The 19,821-nt window shown below is 43.0% G+C and overlaps 1 long non-coding RNA gene across 2 annotated transcripts; it reads left to right on the top strand.

Moving 5' to 3' along the window:
• The first annotated feature begins 1,267 nt into the window (after positions 1-1,267).
• On the top strand, positions 1,268-17,037 carry LOC108350122 (uncharacterized). Of its 2 annotated transcripts, none has more exons than XR_015678338.1 (3): positions 1,268-2,402; positions 3,135-3,294; positions 16,773-17,037. It is a non-coding gene; the product is annotated as an uncharacterized LOC108350122 (long non-coding RNA). The 2 variants fall into 2 exon arrangements; XR_015678342.1 differs by having other exon boundaries at positions 1,273-1,328.
• Positions 17,038-19,821: the final 2,784 nt, after the last annotated feature.

The raw sequence follows: 19,821 nt of genomic DNA, 5'->3' as shown, positions 1-19,821 counted from the left end.
TGCTGGAATTATCACAGAGAAAGGAGCCTCCCTTGAGAAAATGCCTCTACGAGATCCAGTTTTAAGGCATTTTCTCAATTAGTGATCAAGGGGGAGGACCCCTTGGAGGTGGTGCCATCCCTGGGCTGGTAATCTTGGGTTCTATAAGAGAGCAAGCTGAGCAAGCCAGGGGAAGCAAGCCAGTAAGTAACATCCCTCCGTGGCCTCTGCATCAGCTCCTGCTTCCTGACCTGCTTGAGTTCCAGTCCTGACTTCCTTTGGTGGTGAACAGCAATGTGGAAGTGTAAGCTGAATAAACCCTTTCCTCCCCAACTTGCTTCTTGGTCACGATGTTTGTGCAGCCATGACTAAGACAGCTACATAGTGAGATTCTGTCTCAAAACAAAACAAAACACAAGCCAACTGTCATTAGAACTTCTATAGATGTGATAAAACATTGTGATCAAAAACTCTTGTAGAGAAAAGGGTTTATTTGACTTATACCTTCCTGGTCACATATGCCACTGAGGGAAACCAAGGCAGGGCCTCCTGGTAGGGACCTGGAGGCAGGAGCTGAAGCAGAGACTGAAGAGGAATGCTGCTCACTGGCTTGCTTTCCATTGTTTCCCTGGTTTCTTACACATTCCAGGACCACCTACCCACTATAGTGGTCTGGACCTTCTCCATCAATCATGGTAAAGAGAATTCCCCAGAGACTTGGTAACAGGCCCATCTTATAGAAGAATCTCTCTCTCTCTTTTTTTTTTTTTTCCAATTGAGTCTCCCTTCTCTCAGCTGACTAGCTTGTGTCATCCAACCAGCCAACAACCAAAAAAGCAAGCCTGGAGTATGTGAAACTCCTCAAAAACTACACATAAACAAAATGAATACAGCAGCGTGCCAAATAAAATATTTAATCACTATACACTGGACACAACTTACAGCCACAGATGAAATAGGATAGAATGCACCTTAGTGTTCTAGCAATGGTAAAACGCAAGGCAAATGATGTTATTTGGTTATTAGCAGATTATAACACTGGACGGCTAAGGTAATGAGGGAGAATCAGATTTAAAAAAACCAAACAAACAGATGATTCACCACAAGAAACTGGAGGAAACAAGTCCCAGGTGTTTGATGAAATAGAGAAAGCCAACCTCAAACTGAGGATCGGGAATGCGGATTGATGTCTATATGCAGATGAGGGCAGGCACCCGGTAAGGCAAGGCCTGTGATTGGGCAGTGAAAAAGAAAGGCGGGGACAGAGTTTTTGTAAGGCGGGAGAAATAACCACCAAGATGGAGGCCAAGAAAGACGACTCAGATCCGTGTGGCCTTAAAGGGTCACAGGTAGTTATGATCTTATAAGGGATGGATTATTACAGGACAACTTGTCTTATCTAGGTATCGATATTAATTGGCTTTGAGTTTATTGTATGGACGTCTTGTGGAGTGAGAATTTACTGATATAAATCTGATCGATAGATTATAAACTTACTGAGTTTTAATTTTAATGGGTTGCTGGGAGTTGTGACTGTAACCACAGGAGGCAGATGCGGAGAATGTGAACAGAGTTCACAGCAGAGGGCCACGAGATAGACTGCTCCTGGGGCTAGCCATGGAGGTGGAGAGGGCAGCTGCGGCTGGCACCAGAGAGTAGCTGGTGACAGTGTGGGGTGGAAATTGGAAACCTAGCGAGTCAGGTTGAGACGTTTTTGCTGATTGAGATGAACATGCCCTGCAGATGCCACGTGGCCCGACTGTGCCAGCAATAGTGAGTTGGTGCGTTCAGATCTTTTTATTATTTACCGCAACACAGTAATCTAGGATTCACCGTATAGTTATCACAGTTAGCCTTAGTTTAAATAGTCCCACACCGCAGGAATGTCTGCAGATATATTTCCAGGCATAAAGTAGTGTGGTGACTATTTCTGGTTGTCAACTTGGCTACATTTGGAATGAGCTACAGTACAGAAATGGAGGGCACACCTGAGATCCAGATCTTGAGGCTGAAGACGCAGGCTTCTGACCAGGATCTTGACTTGGGGCTTGAGGCATAGTGGCCACGAACAGCTTAGGCTGCAGCAAGGTAGTACATCCTTTTAATCCCAGGAGACTGAGGCAAGCAGATCTCTGAGTTCAAAGCCAGCCTTCGACAAAGCAAGTTCCACATCCAGGCGTGGTGATGCACACCTTTGATCTGGGCCATGCCGTCTGCTGGAGGACATTGGAAGAAGAAAGACTCACACGCTTTTGCTTGCTTGCACTTACTTGCCAGCATGTCTGTCGGAACCTACTTCTTCAGGATCCCAGCTTATACAGAAGATGAGCTGAAGCAATTAGCCTCGTGGGAGTGAGCAACTACTAGACTCTTGGCCTTCTTACTCACAGCTGCCCATTGTTGGGTTAGTTAGACTACAGACTGTAAGTCAGTACAATAAATTTCCATTATATAGAGATATTCCATAAGTCCTGTGACTCTAGAGGAACTTGACTGTATTGGCTAGTTTTGTGTGTCAACTTGACACAAGCTGGAGTTATCACAGAAAAGGAGCCTCAGTTGTGGAAATGCCTTCATGAGAACCAGCTGTAAGGCATTTTCTCAACTAGTGGTCAAGGTGGGAGGAGCCATCCCATTGTGGGTGGTGCCGTCCCTGGGCTGGTGGTCCTGTGTTCTATAAGAGAGCAAGCTGAGCAAAGCAGGGGAAGGAAGCCAGTAAGAAACATCCCTCCATGGCCTCTGCATCAGCTCCTGCTTCCTGACCTGCTTGAGTTCCAGTCCTGACTTCATTTTGTGATGAACAGCAATGTGGAAGGTGTAAGCTGAATAAACCCTTTCCTCCCCAACTTGCTTCTTGGTCATGATGTTTGGGCAGGAATAGAAATCCTGACTAAGACACTGACTAATACAAGTAAATAGAGCTCTGACTTAATAATAGTTAATTGGTATAAATTTGAATAGATCCTGGGGGATGTGATAGAATGTGGAAGGCAGGGCCTGTTGGACTTATGTCCTGGGTCTTGTGTCTTGCTCTGGCTTCCTTCTCTTCCTGCTCTGCTCTGCTGCACGTGGAGGCCACCAAGGTGTGGTCTGCTTTGTTACATTTCTCCTCATTGTCCTGCCATATGATAAAACAAATCTTTCCCCTTGTTCAGTTTTCTACACCAGGAATCCTGTCAGTGATAAGACAGGTGAGGAAGAGCTAGTGCTTCCTGTTAGTTCAACCAGGGACAAATATCACGGCAGATGGACAGTCACCTGAGGATGATGACATCTGTGGGGGATGACGCTCTAATCATATAAGTCTAATGTAAGGTAAGTGTGGACGCTGAGGGGGAAGGATGTCTTATGCTGCTGGTAGAGCACCCACTGTGTTAGTGAGTCCTTCTGCAAGCGGAATAAGGTGGCACAGGCCAGGAAGTACAGATGTCTATGTTACTTATTCTTTTTAAAAAATATTATTTATTTAATGTATATGAGTACACTGTAGCTGTCTTCAGACACACCAGAAGAGGGCATCAGATCCCATTACAGATGGTTGTGAGCCACCATGTGGTTGCTGGGAATTGAACTCAGGTCCTCTGGAAGAGCAGTCAGTGCTCTTAACCACTGAGCCATCTCTCCAGCCCTATGTTACTTATTCTTAATTTTTCTCTGCAGGTGCTATCATCTGAGCCATAAGGCTATGACCTACATATGTCTACCAAGTACATTCTGTAAGGGACAACTTGACTTTACAACATTTAAGGCTGCACCTATACTTGGTTCTGTCCTTTTATGTAGATTCCTTTGCTCTTAGACAATAATCTCAAAATTAGATTATTTCTTGTGGAACTGCGAATGCAGCCACATGGATTAAAGAAGAACACTCTTTTACTGAGAATTTTATACACACACACAGCATGTCCTGATCAAATCCCCATTCTTTCCTCCAGTTCTGCCCTTGTCTTCCCGACCACTTCCCCCTCCCAACTTCAAGTCCGCTCTCTCTCCCTCCTTTCCCCTTTCATCCTTCTTCCCCTCCCTCCCCCTCCCCCCATGCCCATCCCTTCTAGACTGAGTCCACCTAGCTCTGTCTGTGCATGGATTAGAACCACTACTGATGGATGGGAGCCTTTCAGAGGCTGCATCCCCAAAGAAAACTGACTCTTGCTCCCCAAGTTGTCATCAATTGCCAATATCTTTTACAGGTCTTGTACAGGTCTTGTGCAAACTGTCACAGTCCAGGTGAATTTATGTGTACAGTGGTCCTATTGTATCCAGTAAATATTGTTTCACCACAGTTATTCACTATGTCTGGCTCTTGTCACCTTCTTATTACCTCTTTCTCAATGATCCCTGAGCCTTGGGGAGAAAGGTGTGATACAGATGTTTCATTTAGAGAGCAACACTCCGCAGTCTCTTATTTTCTGAACCTTGATCAGCTGTATGTTTCTATAAGATTGTCATCTACTACAGAAAGAAGATTCTATATAAGGTTTGAGAGATTTGCTAATCTTTTCTCATCCTTTTACCCTAAGGTGGTGTCTGCCTTTGATGGTGAGATGTGTTTTTTGAAAGCATCAAAGAGGTGGATTCTGTTTTCTAAGGGGTGACAAAGTCTTCCAGCCTTGCCTCCTAATTGGCTGAATTAAGACCATTACTCTTATGAGTCACTGAGCAATGTGTATTAATATCTGTGATTTTCTTGTTTTGGGGTATTTCCTTAGATCTCTTTTGATTAATTGTTGTGGCATTTTTCACTTATCCCTGTGAATAATTGGGTGTTTTTATCCTTCTATTCAAACTGAAGTCTCCCTTCCAGTGTTCTCTGTAGAACTTAGTGGTCATACATTTCTTTCATCTCTTTTTGTCATGCAAAGTTTTTATTTCTCCTTCAATTTTAATATTGGAGGACATGTAGAAGGTGGGACACATATTATTCTGGAGGGCCTGTTTTTATAAGTGACTTGATTCTTCTTTCAGTTTTTAATATTCTTTCTTTAGTCCATATTTTAGCTATAATAGCAGTTTCTGGTCCTCTTATACCTGAAAGGACATCTCTTTCTTTAGATTTGGAAATTTGCTCCTCTGTGCTTTCATTATGTTATTTTCATTCTCTCTGTCTCTCTGTCTCTCTGTCTCTGTCTCTGTGTCTCTGTGTCTCTGTCTCTGTGTCTCTGTCTCTGTCTCTCTCTCTCTCTCTCTCTCTCTCTCTCTCTCTCTCTCTCTCTCTTGGTTTGTGATTATAACCTGACAGTTGGTTCTCTTCATGGTATCACAGAGCTCTCTTACATTCTATACATCTATAGTTTTAAAATTTTATCATTGATCTTTCTGAGTGAACCGATTCCTCTCCTTCACCTTCTATCCTGAGACTCTGTTTTCTACATTGCCCATTCTCGTGACTTGTTGAGATTTCCATCTCCAGCATCCTTTCAGTTTGGATTTTCCTCAGCAATTCTATCTCCTTGGTTGAATTCTATTTTCACATCTTGGATTGACTTCCTCATTTCATTCAGCCATTTCCTTTTGTTCTCTTGGAGCATAATCACACCTTCTTCAAATTGTTTGGACATAGTTATAATCAGTACTGGATTATTTGCCTAGAAGTTCTTCTATGTCATTCTCATTAGGTGCCATTACTATGATTAGTGGTTGGCAGTGGGGCTGTGCTATCTTGGACTTTTTTTTTTTTTTTTTGGTTCTTTTTTTTCGGAGCTGGGGACTGAACCCAGGGCCTTGCGCTTCCTAGGTAAGCGCTCTACCACTGAGCTAAATCCCCAGCCCCCTATCTTGGACTTTTATGATGTTTCAGTCTTTCCTCTGGGGCTTGCTTAGCTAATATGATTCTTGATTAATTAATTCTCTTTCTCCTTTTAAATGGAAGCCTCTCTGCTTTTTTTAAAGCATAATTTCAAGTCTATTTATTTTTTATGTATATCAGTGTTTTGCTTACATGTATCTGTGTACCATGTGCATGCCCAGTACCCACAGAGATCAGAAGAGGGCACTGGATCCCCTGGAACTGAAGTTATGAATGGTCTTCTGTAATAGCAAGTACTCCTAACTGCTGACCCATTTCTTCAGCTCCCCTCCTCCGCCCTCCCCCCCCCGTCCCCCCAGTGGTGGTGTTTTCGATGTTCAATAAAGGCCAAAGACATAGTAGAGTTGAGATATTGGTTTTTAGGGTTGGAGGCATTATCTGAAGTCTTCATCAGAAGGTCAGTATGGTCCTGTGTGAGCTTAGGTCTCCTGCCTGGGTTTGCAGCTTTTGATGTGGTTTGTGGAACTTTCCACATATCTAAGGACCTGTGTGTCCTGCTCATAGTTGAATCTGGTCCCTACTCTAGGCCTGCAGCTTTGGCTGAGATTGCTGTGAAATGTGGGACTTTCAGTGCATTATGGGCCAAACCCAGAGTCAAATCAACCCTACTCTTGGCCCTCTACTTCTTCAATATGTGGAAGGAACTCTGCAAGCACCAACAGACCTTTCCCCTGTTCCGGACTGGCTCCCGGTTACAGAAATGCATCACACGTTACAAGATAACTATCTTTAAATTTTTATTTATTTGTTTGGTGTGTGTGTGTGTGTGTGTGTGTGTGTGTGTGTGTGTGTGTGTCTGTGTCTGTGTGTCTGTCTGTCTGTACATGCTGGAGCATGACACTGTACTTGTAGCAGTCAAAGGACTATTTGCAGGAGTTGATTTTTTTCTTCCCATGTGGGCTTGGGGTCAGTCTTGTATAAAAATAGTTTTAAACATATTTTTATTATTTTTAAGTGTGTGTGTGTATGTCTAGGTCTATGTGTATGTGTATGTGTATGTATATGTGTATGTATATGTATATGTGAGTGCAGGTGCCCACGGAGGCCACAGATATTGGTGCCCTTGGAGCTGACTTACATGTGGCTGTGAACTACCTGACATGGGTACTGAGAATCATACTTGGATCCTCTGGAAGAATAGTGTTTATAGCCACTACCTATCACTTTGGAGATATATATATATATATATATATATATATATATGAAATATATATTGAAGTATATGAAAAAGATCATTTCTTTCATGCTTGATAACCATCGACCTGCTGCGTCACAATAGTAACAATCTAATCTTAATGATGAGCTATTTCAATTGAAGGGATCTTCATGTGCGTGGGTTGTATATATGCAAGTGTATTCCCTTGCAAGTGCACATATGAAGGCCAGTGATCAATATCGCATGTTTTGTTTGTTTGTTTGTTTGTTTTTCGGAACTGGGGACTGAACCCAGGGCCTTGCGCTTGCTAGGCAAGCGCTCTACCACTGAGCCAAATCCCCAGCCCCAATATCTCATGTTTTCATCTATTACTTTCCATGTTGTTGTCATTGTTGTTGTTATTATTATTATCATCATCATAATTTTACCATTTACCAGCTTATGGAAACAAGAAGATTGCTAAGGCTTACTGGCCTCAAGCCTCACCACAGCATCTATAACAGATCTGGCTTCAAAGGAATAAGGCGTGGAGTGAAAGAGCTGAACAGATGTGCACACACATGCACGCACGCACACTCACACACACACACATGCACACACACATGCACACGCACAGGCATGCACAAAGAAAAGAAAAAAGGAAACAAATAATGTTGGTTATGACATGGCTTATTGGTAGTCAAATGGACAATGCTCAAATTGATGAATTAAAAGCAGAATATATAGGACATTTCCTCATAAGATATTAAGAGGAATCTTCTTGTTGTAGGTTTTGCCATGCTGAATGACAATGCCCCCTTATAGACCACTGCTGAGGAGCACACAGAGTGTTTCAGTCCTCAGTGGAGCCCATTTGGATCTGGAGGTTCACTTGGAGCTGGAGGGGCAGTCACAGCTGGCTTGTGATTGCTCCGTTGCTCTTTAGAATCTTTATAAGCAGAGTGATTGCAAAGGGGCAGCTCTCCAGGGCAGCTTGTGACTCTTAAAGTTTGTGTGGAAAGAACAGATTGCTAGTTTAATGGGATCGATGGCAAGGCCTTTGCTTCTCCCATTGTTTTCTAGGCCTGCTTTGCAGAGATGCTTAGGAAATGAAACTAGATGGCTAAGAGCCTTGGGAACTCTAGCCCCTGCCAGTGTGAGCAGAGAATTTGCTATTTTGCAAATCCCTGACATTAAATTCCAGGAACTACTATGGAGTAACAGAGTCTCTCCACACACCCACTTATCTGTTAAAGAATGGGACCTCGCTGGACATGGTGGCGCACACTTTAGAACTGTCCCAGCCACACTGAACATCCGTAACACCATGTTCTAATGTGACTAAAGGGAGTTTTGGTTTATTAATGTCTCTATGGTATCTAGAATAGTCTCACGCATGCTATGAATAATATGGAAAAAGTAATCTCTGAGCCCTCAACTTTTATTAATGCCTCGCGCTCTTATTAAAGAAATCAACCCAAATCTTGACTCCTTCTTTTAAAAAGAGGAACAACAGATGGCTGTGTCATGTTTACCCTTTAACCCATCCCACTTCTCTGTAACAGCTTTGAGAGATTCATCTGCAACGACTCAACCTATTTCTTGTAGATTTTGTTCTGACGGATGCAAAAATGAAAGAAGAAAAAGAAAACATTACTGGTCTGTGAGTTCCCATTTCATAGAAAAGCTTGCCTACCTCTCTTCTGCTTGCATTATACGGATTCCAAGAAGAGAAACTCTGCACCCCTGGTGTTAGCTCTTTGTTCCCCCACTGGCCTCTGATTGGTACACTCAAAGCATCCTTGGCTAGAATACATTAACGTAAGTGAGTTTCACCTTACTTCACACACCCTTGGCTTGCAGGCAGGGAGCCAGCCTAAGGCGTTCTCTCAAATGGAAAAAATGGAGACTACTAGAAAGAGGAAACAGCACTCTTCACTGGGTCTTCGGTCTGCGGTGTGGAGGAAACAGCGTCTTACATGTGCGGAAGGGCTGTTCCAGGAAAGGAAGGCATTAAGAGGAAGGGCAGGCACTTGGAGTGACAGGTGAAAAATATCAAAGACAGAAACATCCCCATTGGGCTGCTTGCATTCTTTGACTTCGGGTGTTGTCACAGCTTTCCTTGGCTTTAGTTTCTCCACAGAAATGTTCAGAAGGCAGAAGAAGCTGACTGGAGAGATGGCTCTGTGGTTAAGCGCACTCTCTTGCTGAGTATCCAAGTTCAGTACTGTGCACTCACACATTGGCTCATAAAAGTCTGTATTTAGAGTTCCAGGGGATCTCTGGCCTCCACGGGCACCTGGCACGCACATGGGTTACAGACGTACATGCTGGTAAAACATTTTTAACGTGAAAGAAAAACAAATAAATAAAACGTTTTAAAGAGTCAAGAGACACTGAACAACAGAAACAGAAGTCTATGATCCTGGAGTTCAAGATATTCATGAACAAGTGTGGGTAGGCAGATTCCTTGGGCGTGTGGTGAGGGGAAGGTTTGATTCAGGCCTCTACTCTGGACTTGGAGATTGCCATCTTTTTCCTGTGTCTACATATCCTATCCCCTTTATAAATGTCACTGTGTTCAGATTTATTCTTTTTATAAAGACACCAGTTGTATAGGATTTGAGCCCGTCCTAATGATCTCATTTTAACTTTATTACCCCTGTAAAGAACCCATTCCCAAATAAGGTTACAATCTGAGGGACTTGAGATTAGGAACTCAACATATGAATTTGGGAGAAGGATGGTGCTATCAATCCCTGAGTCTAATCTCGTGGGTGATCTAAAATAATGAATGTGCCGGGAAACTGCGAGCGATCCCATTGGTTGTATTGGCTTCTTATTTGGGGAAAAAGGCAGTGGCAAGTACCCAAGATGATGCCATTCCCAAATGTGGGCAGACCTGAGACCTCTCTGTCAAAGGACAAAATTACAGCAACGTCTTTCTAGAATGCTTTATTCCACAAGCTAGAGAACATACTCTGTGGGCTGGGCAGAATTTGTTTTTTTTTTTTTTTAAAGATTTATTATTTATTATATATGAGTACACTGTAGCTGTCTTCAGATACACCAGAAGAGGGCATCGGATCTCTTTACAGATGGTTGTGAGCCACCATGTGGTTGCTGGGAATTGAACTCATGACCTCTGGAAGAGCAGTCGGGTGCTCTTAACTGCTGAGCCATCTCTCCAGCCCAGAAGTTGGTTTTATAGACGGGGAAAGGCTGGAAGTAGCAGGAAGAACATAAAAGAGGACAAAGAGTAGATGGGCCATTGTGAAGCTGCTTTCTTCCAAGGCCAACGATTGAAAACTATCTGGTTGATATTGGGGTCTACTCTGCTCACGGATGAAGCCAGCTGAGGGAAATTTGGTGGTTTAGCTCTGTGTCCTGATGAACAAACAGCTTAGAATGCTAGTGACACGATTTGGGATTTCCATCTGGTCTGCTTGGACCTCAGTATAGGAGCGATGACTCTTTTAATTTTTATGGAACAGTTTACTGTCTAGTGTGGAAACCACTATGTAGCCACCAGAGATGAGAATTTCTGATCTTCCTGCCTCCACCTCCCAAGTGCTGGGATAGAGACCTGTTGTTCCGTCATACTCACGTGTATGACCGAATTTAATTCTGTTGATTTCACTGAGTTCTCCAGTGTTTACAGAAAACTATATACAAAATCATATATAAAATCATATCATATGAACGAAATCTCTAAAACTCATAGCATGTATTTTTTTGAAAAACTTTGTTTAGATTATACCCAAACTTTAAATTAATTTTCTTTTCGGTGAGACTGGCTCTCCTGATAAAGCTTAGGTTGACTTGAGGATGGTCCTGTCTCAACTTTCTGCAAGGGGTTTGGCCAGATGCCCCAGTAAAGTCTTCTTTAGATTCCTAGTGTCTTCCCGTTCCTTATTCACATTCCTTCTTGCATTTTAGCAAATCATACACAAACTTAGAAAATTACACACAAATTTCTATCACCCCCCCAGACTAATTAAGGGAGGTGGGTTTTTTTTTTTAAAGATTTATTTATTTTAGGTATACGAGTGCCTTATTTGCATGTACACCTACATGCCAGAAGCAGGCATCAGATCCCGTTACAGATGGTTGTGAGCCACCACGTGGTTGCTGGGAATTGAACTCAGGACCTCTGGAAGAGCAGACAGTGCTCTTAACTGCTGAGCCACCTCTCCAGCCCCAAGGGAGGTGTTTATTCTATGTCATTTCAGCTTCTTAGGGGAATTTGTCCTTAGTCCCTGAAGGAGCAGGGGTCATTGTACAGCATTGTAGGATCCAAAGGACTTGTGTGAAAAAGCAAAACGACCACACGATGGCAGCGTGCTGAAAGAATAAAGAATTAAGAAGGCTTTCTCATAAAATGTTTTAGGAATCTGGATGACCAAAGAAGAAAGTCTAATTCCCAACCCCCTGACTCTGAAGCCAGTGTTCTGTTATCTTTTTTTTTTTTTTTTTTGGGAGGGGGATGAGAGACAGGGTCTCACTTAGCTCAGGTGGGCCTCAAATTTGCAATGTAGCTGAGGCTGGTTTTGGATTCCTGACCCTACTCTCTGCATCTCCAAAGTGCTGGGATTATAGGTTTGAGTCACAAGTACAGCCTCAAATTGTCTCTTACAGATGCGGGAGATTAAGGTTAATCGATCAGATCTCTGGTCCAAAGGTAGCAAGGTCTTAGATCTTAGACTGATTGATACTTTAAATGGGACAGTTTTGGTAATCAGCGTAGCCATATCTGGTGATTATAGGGAAAGTACATGATGATTTGCGATGGCCTCTGATGTTAACGTAGTTAACGTAGTTAACATAGTTAGGCGGCATAATCCGATGATGCAGAAAGCATGCTAGGCACATTTGCATATGTGCTTGTCCTTCGAGTGACTAATTAAAATTTTATAATAGTGAGTTTGTTCAAGCTCTTTGCTCTATCACCTCTGACTGTAGATTTTTGTTTGTTTGTTTTCACACGGGGTCTCACTTGTTCCAGGCTGTTATCAAAACTTGCTCTACAGCTAAGGAAGGCTTTGAATTCCTGCCCTTCCTCTTCTGCCTCCCAAGTGCTGGATTTCCAGTGTGGGTGTGATGTTTGTTCTTTGACAGGGGGAGCCTTTCTTTGCTCTTGCTAAGCTTAAGTCAGGGAGTTAGGATGTCAGAGATCAGCCACCAAGGCCACCCTGAGTCTGTGGTTTCTCAATCTGTTGTCTCACATCCAAAAATAAGATATGGATAAGGAGTGAGTAGAGCAAACAGATTTATTGAGGGAAAGAGAGGAAAACATCTGAGAGTGGGAGCACTTAGGGATGCAGAGGCATTGCCCTGCCCCACAGCCTTTTGTGGGTCTTATGACTGGAATTGGATAAGGAAATGGAAGAAATCTTTATTGGGATTGGTCATTTTTGGGGTCATGGAAGATAAGCCAGTGAGGTGTCTACACATGGTCCCTAGCCTGGAGGGGAGGTGATCTCATGGGGATGGTCACTCACTTTGGATCAACCATGGGCTTTACTGCTAAGGGGAGCTAGCACATCACCACCCAGTGTATGTAGGGTCCAGGACTGTATGCTATAGCTGCAATCCAGCTGTTTGTTTTCTCTCTCTCTCTCTCTCTCTCTCTCTCTCTCTCTCTCTCTCTCTCTCTCTCTCTCTCTTTCTCTCTCTCTCACCCAGCAACTTAGCTTAGTGGTCAGGAGGCTGAGATAGGAAGATAGAGAAATCCAGACTGGCTGAGTAACATAGAATGTAGGAGGAAGAGAGGAGGGGAAGGAAGGAGGGGCTGACTTCTACTGATGAACCTCCTCTTTTTTCCTCTCAACCACACAGACAACGTGGACTGAGAATGGATGACAAGGTTTCTAATGGGAAAAACAGTGTGCTTCAGGGGAGAGGGATGCCAGGCAGTTAGGGACCACAGCCACCCAGTTTAAAGTTTAGCAATTTCAAGTTGACAGATGGTAAACCTTGCCTTTGAGTATGTGAGAACCATTTTTTAAATCCAAGGGAGTTAGCCCACCAGGAACCGATATTCCACAAACCTCCCCACTCTTGTGACATACCTGTTTACCCAACTTCCAGAGACTCCACTTGACTTAACCCCACTAATCTTGAACAATTAGGCAATCACATCAGATGGGAAGGCCAAGCTCCCACCAATGGAGTAAGACACAGTCATTGCCTGCATTGGAATGAAAATATGGGAATTTCCTGCAGACACAGGATTCTTTGCAGGACTGACTTCAGGTTTTATGGCTTGCTCTGGTCACTTGCTATTATTATTATTATTATTATTATTATTTCATTATTAATTATCCTGTAATAATTATAATTATTATTGTTTATTATTGTTGTTGTCGTAAAAATACTTGTCAATTACAAAGCCTTAAAAGTATACAACCATTATACCTAATCTGGGACATTTCAGCTGAGTATCAAAGTATATTTGTTTTCACAATAAATACTTGAAAAATTAAAAAGTATTTAAAAATAAATACTTTAAAAATTAGTTAAGAAAGGCTGTAGGTGAACTTCCCCTGGGTGCAGATAAGGAAACTGACTTCCCAAAAAGTGAAGATTTGCACAGCTGGACCAATCAGCATCAATACTTTTCAAAACTACTTATTTTTGTATGACTAATTTATTTAGGGAAATGGTCAGGAAAGTGAACAAGCTTAAAATAGCTTCAGTTACAGCTAACTGTGTTTTACCAAAGCATAGAAGTCAATTCCAGAGTCCCGGGGCATAGTTTGTTTTGTCTTTATTAGCAATTGTGGGGCACTTGCCCATATCTCTCTATGTGCCTGGGACATACCCCCCTTAGCAATCCTAAGAAGCAGGTATGTCCATTTTATCAGTGAAGAAGCAGAACATTCTGGAACTCACCACAGACCAGTGGTTGTAAAATGAATTATTTTTTGTTTAAGTATAAATAGTAAATTAATCTGGTGGCTGTATTTCTTTACCTCTGCTATTTCCCAATAACCACACAGAGAAACCAAGTTTTATTTTATGCTGCACCTCTGTTGAGGTTTGGTTTGTTGCTGGTATTTGCTAAGTACTAGCCCTGCTCGCCTCATGCATGAGGAACCCCACCCTCCTTACACCAAATAATGCTGTGTCTTTGCTCCTTAACTTAAAACTATCCACTGAATGAAGGTGGTGGCAGCCTATAGCTATACAGAAGAAAGGTAGGCAGTTTTTGGTTCCCGGGTCTGAGAAGAGACTTGGACAGGGAGAAGAGGAGAGAGGAGAGAGTGAGGAGAGGATGCCGTGGGGTGGGTGAGTCATGAAAACATGGCCACTCGGGCTGGCCAATTGGAGTAAGAGCATCCCAGATGGAACCTGGCGAGTCATATCTTGGGGTTATTGACGGGGAAGTAGATATAATAACACGGAGGGCAGATATCTGCCCAGCTCTAGTGTAGATTAAAGCTTATTTAAGTATAAAATACTCTGACTCATCTGTGCTTCGGTTTTTGACTCCAAATACTTCCTTCTATCATGATAAAGTTCTAACACTTACTAAGAAGAGAAGAGCTAGCCATGGTGACGCTCACCTGAAATCCTAGCACGGAGGAGGCAGAGGTGAGAGAGGCTGATCCTGAGTTCAATGCCCGCCTGGTCTACACTGTGAGTCGGAGGTCATCCAGGACTACGCAGTCCTGTCACTGAAGAAAACCAACGATATTGACACACACGTCCCCCCAAAGAATAGCCAATTGGGCACATTTCTTACTGCATTACTGTCGACTGTCTTAGTTACGGTTTCTATTGGTGCAACAAAACACTGTGACCAGAAGCAAGTTGAAGAGGATAGGGCTTATTTATACTCCCATATCATAGTAGTCCTCCACTGAAGAAAGGCAGGATGGGGACTCAAACAGGGTAGGGCTCTGGAGGCAGAAGCTGATGCAAAGACCAGGAAAGGATGGTGCTTACCAGCTTGCTCCCCGTTGCTTGCTTGTTCAGCCTGCTTTTTTTTTTTTTTTTTAATTTCATCCAGGGATGGCACCGCCCACAAGGGCTGAGCCCTCCCTTATCAATCACTAATGAAGAAAATGCCTTACAACCTGATCTTATGCAAGCATTTTTCTCAATCCAAGTTCCTGCCTTTCAGACAGCTCTAACTTGTCTCTAGGTTGATGTCAAACCAGCCAGCACGATTTACTTAGATTAAAATAGCCTGGGGCCGAAACCTCTTCCACTGACAGGTGAAGTAGCTTTCTGGGCCGGTTCCCATCAAGCCCAGGGACAAAAAGTGGGGTGTTCAGCATAAAAACAACTAATTACAAAGCTAGCTTTAGGGAAAAGGTCTTACTGTCTTTCCTTGTTTTCCTGGATCTTTTTTTCTGGGGCATCTCATTTTAAGATCGCTGCTCTGCCTTGACCATAAATTAGAAAGAAGAAACAAGCTTGCCAGTGAAACCTGAGCCTGGGGAGAAGACAGAAGGTGCCTGAACCTTGGAAGAAGAAAGGACTCCAGGCCAGAGACACTAGCTGTTCCGGTAAACACAGGCTGGTGGAAGAGCCCAATCACACACAGTGATGGTGCTCTCCAGGCTTCCAGAGTGGAAAGAAAGAATTCATGCAGCTCTGGCTCTCATCTCCCCTGAAAGTTCCCAGTTCCCAGTCAGGATCCAGGGATTGAATGGGGAGTAAATGTTTAACTCCAGGACAGTGACAAACATGAGCAAGGTCGAAGAATTCAATCATTTGTAAACCACAGACACATAGAATAAGAACCACATTCTGTTTCCCCCTGTGCTCCACAATTGAGTGTAGAAGTGGGTATTTGTAAATCTCTGGGAAATGTATTGAAGATAGACTCAGTCAAGGTTGTAACACATTTCAAAAACAAAAGCCTTCTCAAATGTTTTGAGACAGGCTTTCATCGGTGTGTTAATTATACACATTTCATACATGTGTATAATGTATTTTATTATGGTCATTGCTTTTTCTCTCTCCTCTTCCCACTCCCATAATTTCTTACAGTTTCCTTCTGCTTTCGTGTATCTTGTGTGTGACCCAGAGCTTTTCATTAGATTTGCTTACCAGAGCATGGGTGGGAGTTTGTTTGCAGGTGACGGTGTACCCTACCAAAGGCTGTGCCAATGAAGAAAATGTTTGTCTCCCACCAACCTGAGCAGATAATCTTCAACAGTATCTGTATCCATGGAGTCAAAGCTGGCCTCAGGCTTGCCGTCCCCATCTCAGCCTGTGCTTTATTGGGTTCTAGGACAGCCTCAACAGGCTTGGTTTGTATCCGTATCGTATAGAGACACAAATCAGTACTCCCCCAATCTGCCAATTAATCTATTTAAAATATAGAGACACAAATCAGTACTCCCCCAATCTGCCAATTAAGCTATTTAAAATAAACATTAAGTTTAGGAAACAAGCAAGCAAGCAAGCGAAAACTCCTTAAGACTCGATTAAAACAATAGTCAACAAACATGTAGAGTTACAGTTTCAGCTTTGAGCCAGTCACCTCTGACGAGTCAACTTGGCAGAATGATTACAGGAGTTAGGGCTTGGCATTAAACATCTAAAACTCTTTAAAACCTGGAGCTCAGCAAAAAATGGCTCTTCTTCTAGAGGACCCAGGTTCAATCCCAACCACTTATATGGTGCCCATGCAAAGACCATGTCCTTAACGTCTATAACTCCAGTCCCCTGGGATCTGATGCCTTCTTCTGGCATCCAGGAGTACCAGGTATGGACATACATGCAGACAAAACAGACATGGGCATAAAATAGATAAAATTATTTTTAAAAGACTCGATCTCTGTGTATAAGTGCTAAACATTATATATCAGTGCCTCTCTTTGCTTCTTTTAACAGACTCATCCTAAAGTATTAAGGGTTGCATCTTTTTGCTCCTGGGATGGATAAAGATGGATCCTGAGAGGCTAAAGATGTTTGCCAGCAAGTGTGACGACCTGAGTTTGAGTCCCAGACACCAGGGAGACGAAGGGGATCATCAACTTCCAGGAGCTGTTTTCTGACTTTTATAGATAACCCACCCAGCAGACATATACAATGAATAAATACCTGGAAAGCTGTGTGAAAATGAAGATAAAAAAATAAATACAGATTTGTGAGTAAAGGAGTCAGGAGTGTCATAGACGGCAGGAGAGTGACCCTGAGATTTCCGTGACGCTCCAGTAAAGACGGTGTTTTCCATGGAAAAGTACAAGGGAGTTCTGTCTGAGGCCTCCATGGCAGCTAGAAATACAGTATCAGGGCTTTAAAGGTCCAGGTCCAGATTTAAGTGTTCCCCGCAGTTCCATTGACACAAACCTCCCTCTGAGTTCGCTTCTTCGACTGAATGGCTAGTCATCACTCTATACCTGATTCCCTCCTACCCCACCAAAGGAATGAAATCAAGAGGGAATTAAAAAAAAAACACCTTTAATCCCAGTAATCAGGAAGCAGAAGCAGGTGGATCTCTGTGAGTTGGAGGCCAGCCTGGTCTACAGATGGTGTACCAGGATAGCTAGACAGCTACACAGAGAAACTCTGTCTCAAAACATCTAAAAAAAATAAAAACAAAAAACCAATTAGGTCTCCACTGCACAAGATCGACACACACACACACACACACACACACACATTCATCAAAATCTAATGAAAATCCCCCCATTCTACCACTATCGTTTCTGGTTCAATTGTAATATCATCCTGGGGGAAACGTCTCATCCTTTAGGCATGAAGGACTTGTTGCACTGCCTTCTGAACAACACTGTTGCCAAGAAGACATTTTGTGCTTCTGATTTATCCTTCTTGTTCATCCCCTCTGGAAACATTTAGAATCTTCTTCCTGTAGCCTGACATTTCTCAGCGATATGCATTTAAAAACTTTTAATTTAAACATTTATTTATGTCTTTAATTTAATGTACTATGTGGGTGCCTCTGTGACCCAGTGCACAAGTGTGAGTATGTGATCAAAGGACCACTTGTGGGACTTGGTTCTTCCTGATCACCCTGTGGATCCTGGGCTTCAGCTCCGGTGTTCGGGCTTTCCCTGCTGCACCATCTTCCTGGCCTGGGATGCGCGTTATGAACTAGTCTTCTCTGCACCTGCACGGACTCTATGACCTTTCAGATCGGAGATTTATGTTCCGTTGCTCTGGGAAATTTGGTGGAATCATTTGTTCAAGGATTTTCTCCTTCATCCTTTTCTGGTCTCTTTGTGGAATTGCTATTGGGTTCCCTGAAAAGACATTCTTTTCCTGTCCTTGTTGGTAACCATTTCTGCTGACTCAGTAGGTCTTTAGGAAGGAGCATGCATAAGACAGCGTTTATTGTACCATGTTTAACCTTGAGTCTGATAACTATGAAGGAGCTGAAGTTTCATCAAGAACTAATTTCTCCTTAAAAACTAGCTTGTAAAGGCTAGTGAGTCAGCAGGCAGTAGATTTAAGAATATCCCGTTATTTATATTTAACTCTTAGATTATCCCCTTTATTATTAAAAAATACTTGTAATTTCAACACTCAGGAGGCAGAGTCAGGATTGTCAAGAGTTCAAGGTCATCTTCAGATACATAGAAAATTCAAGGCTAGCCTGGGGATATGTAAGACCCTGTTTCAGAAAGACTGCTGAGCAATTCAGGTGACAAGGACGCCTTGTAAATGAGGTCTGTGACAGTCAGAAGGAAGTGTGAACATCTGAGAGACATTTAGGAACTGAGACTTGGAATCGATTGAATGTGGGGGAAGTGAGGAGGGGCTGTGTCAGGAGGGAAAAGACAGAGAACTTAACTTAGGAAATTTTGAGTTTATGAGGGATATCAAGTAGTGATTTCAACGGAATGCTCAGAACAGACGTGCTTCTGAAAGAGATATGCCATGTTACTATCCGTATACAATACGAACTGCGATCCCTGGAGGAAAACATACCAACCCAAGAAGAAACAGAGAAGGTTTGATGTTGGCATCCAAGAACATCAAGATTAACAACAGCCATTAAGAGAAGAGTGAGGTTGTGGATTTAGCTCAGTGGTAGAGCGCTTGCCTAGCAAGCGCAAGTCCCTGGGTTCGGTCCTCCCAGACTGAAGAGTGGGTGACACTGGAGAGAGCTCAATGGAGACAATTATCCCTGGATGCCTTCACAATGCTTTGTGAGAAACTTGCAGTTTTGTGCACACACACACACACACACACACACACACACACACACACACACACTTCTTATTTAGTCTCTTTTTATGGCCTTGGGGGGGTCTTGCTAGTTTTCTGCTGATCAACCATTTATGGTACTGAAGACAAAAAACCCAGCAGAGCTACGGTCAGGGATGTCACTGCAGGAGTGACCCTTTTTTCCCTTTGGTGGGGTGTGGGGGGTATAAAATTTTTTAGATGAAAAAGCTGAGACCCAGGAGTATAATTGGTTTAAGGGAACAAATGTTAAAAGTAAATCTAGTTTGTTTGTTTGTTTGCTTTCTCCCTCCCCCGGCCCCCTGTCCTGTGTGTATATATGCCACAGTGCCTGTGTGAAGGTCACAGGGCAGTCCACAGGAGTCAGTCAACTCTTGCTATGTGGGTTCAGTTGTGTTTAATATTATTTTGGGGGTTTGCTGTAGCCCCTTGTTGACTTTGAATATCTAATAGGGGTTTCTACCCTACCCCAGACCATATTGTTCCCTCATAAAAGACAAAACCCTTTATATTTATAATAAGCTGAAAGGCACTAGAGCTGGGAGGATATCAACCCTTTATGCTATTTTGTCTACTTCCCTGTGGTTATCCCCGAGATATCCCTTGCCATGTTCTATCTGGGCTGTTCTACTCCAACAGGCCGGCCCTCGTGGCCACGAGCTCAAAATCCACCTATTCCATAGCAACTTCCTTCTTCGTCCTTCTCCTCACTCTTCTGGTAGTTCCTGCC

This window comes from Rattus norvegicus, chromosome 2, assembly GCF_021556685.1.
Source record: "Rattus norvegicus strain SHRSP/BbbUtx chromosome 2, alternate assembly SHRSP_T2T, whole genome shotgun sequence".
In the NCBI taxonomy this organism is placed as follows: domain Eukaryota; kingdom Metazoa; phylum Chordata; class Mammalia; order Rodentia; family Muridae; genus Rattus; species Rattus norvegicus.
This window is presented reverse-complemented; position numbering and strand designations above follow the sequence as displayed.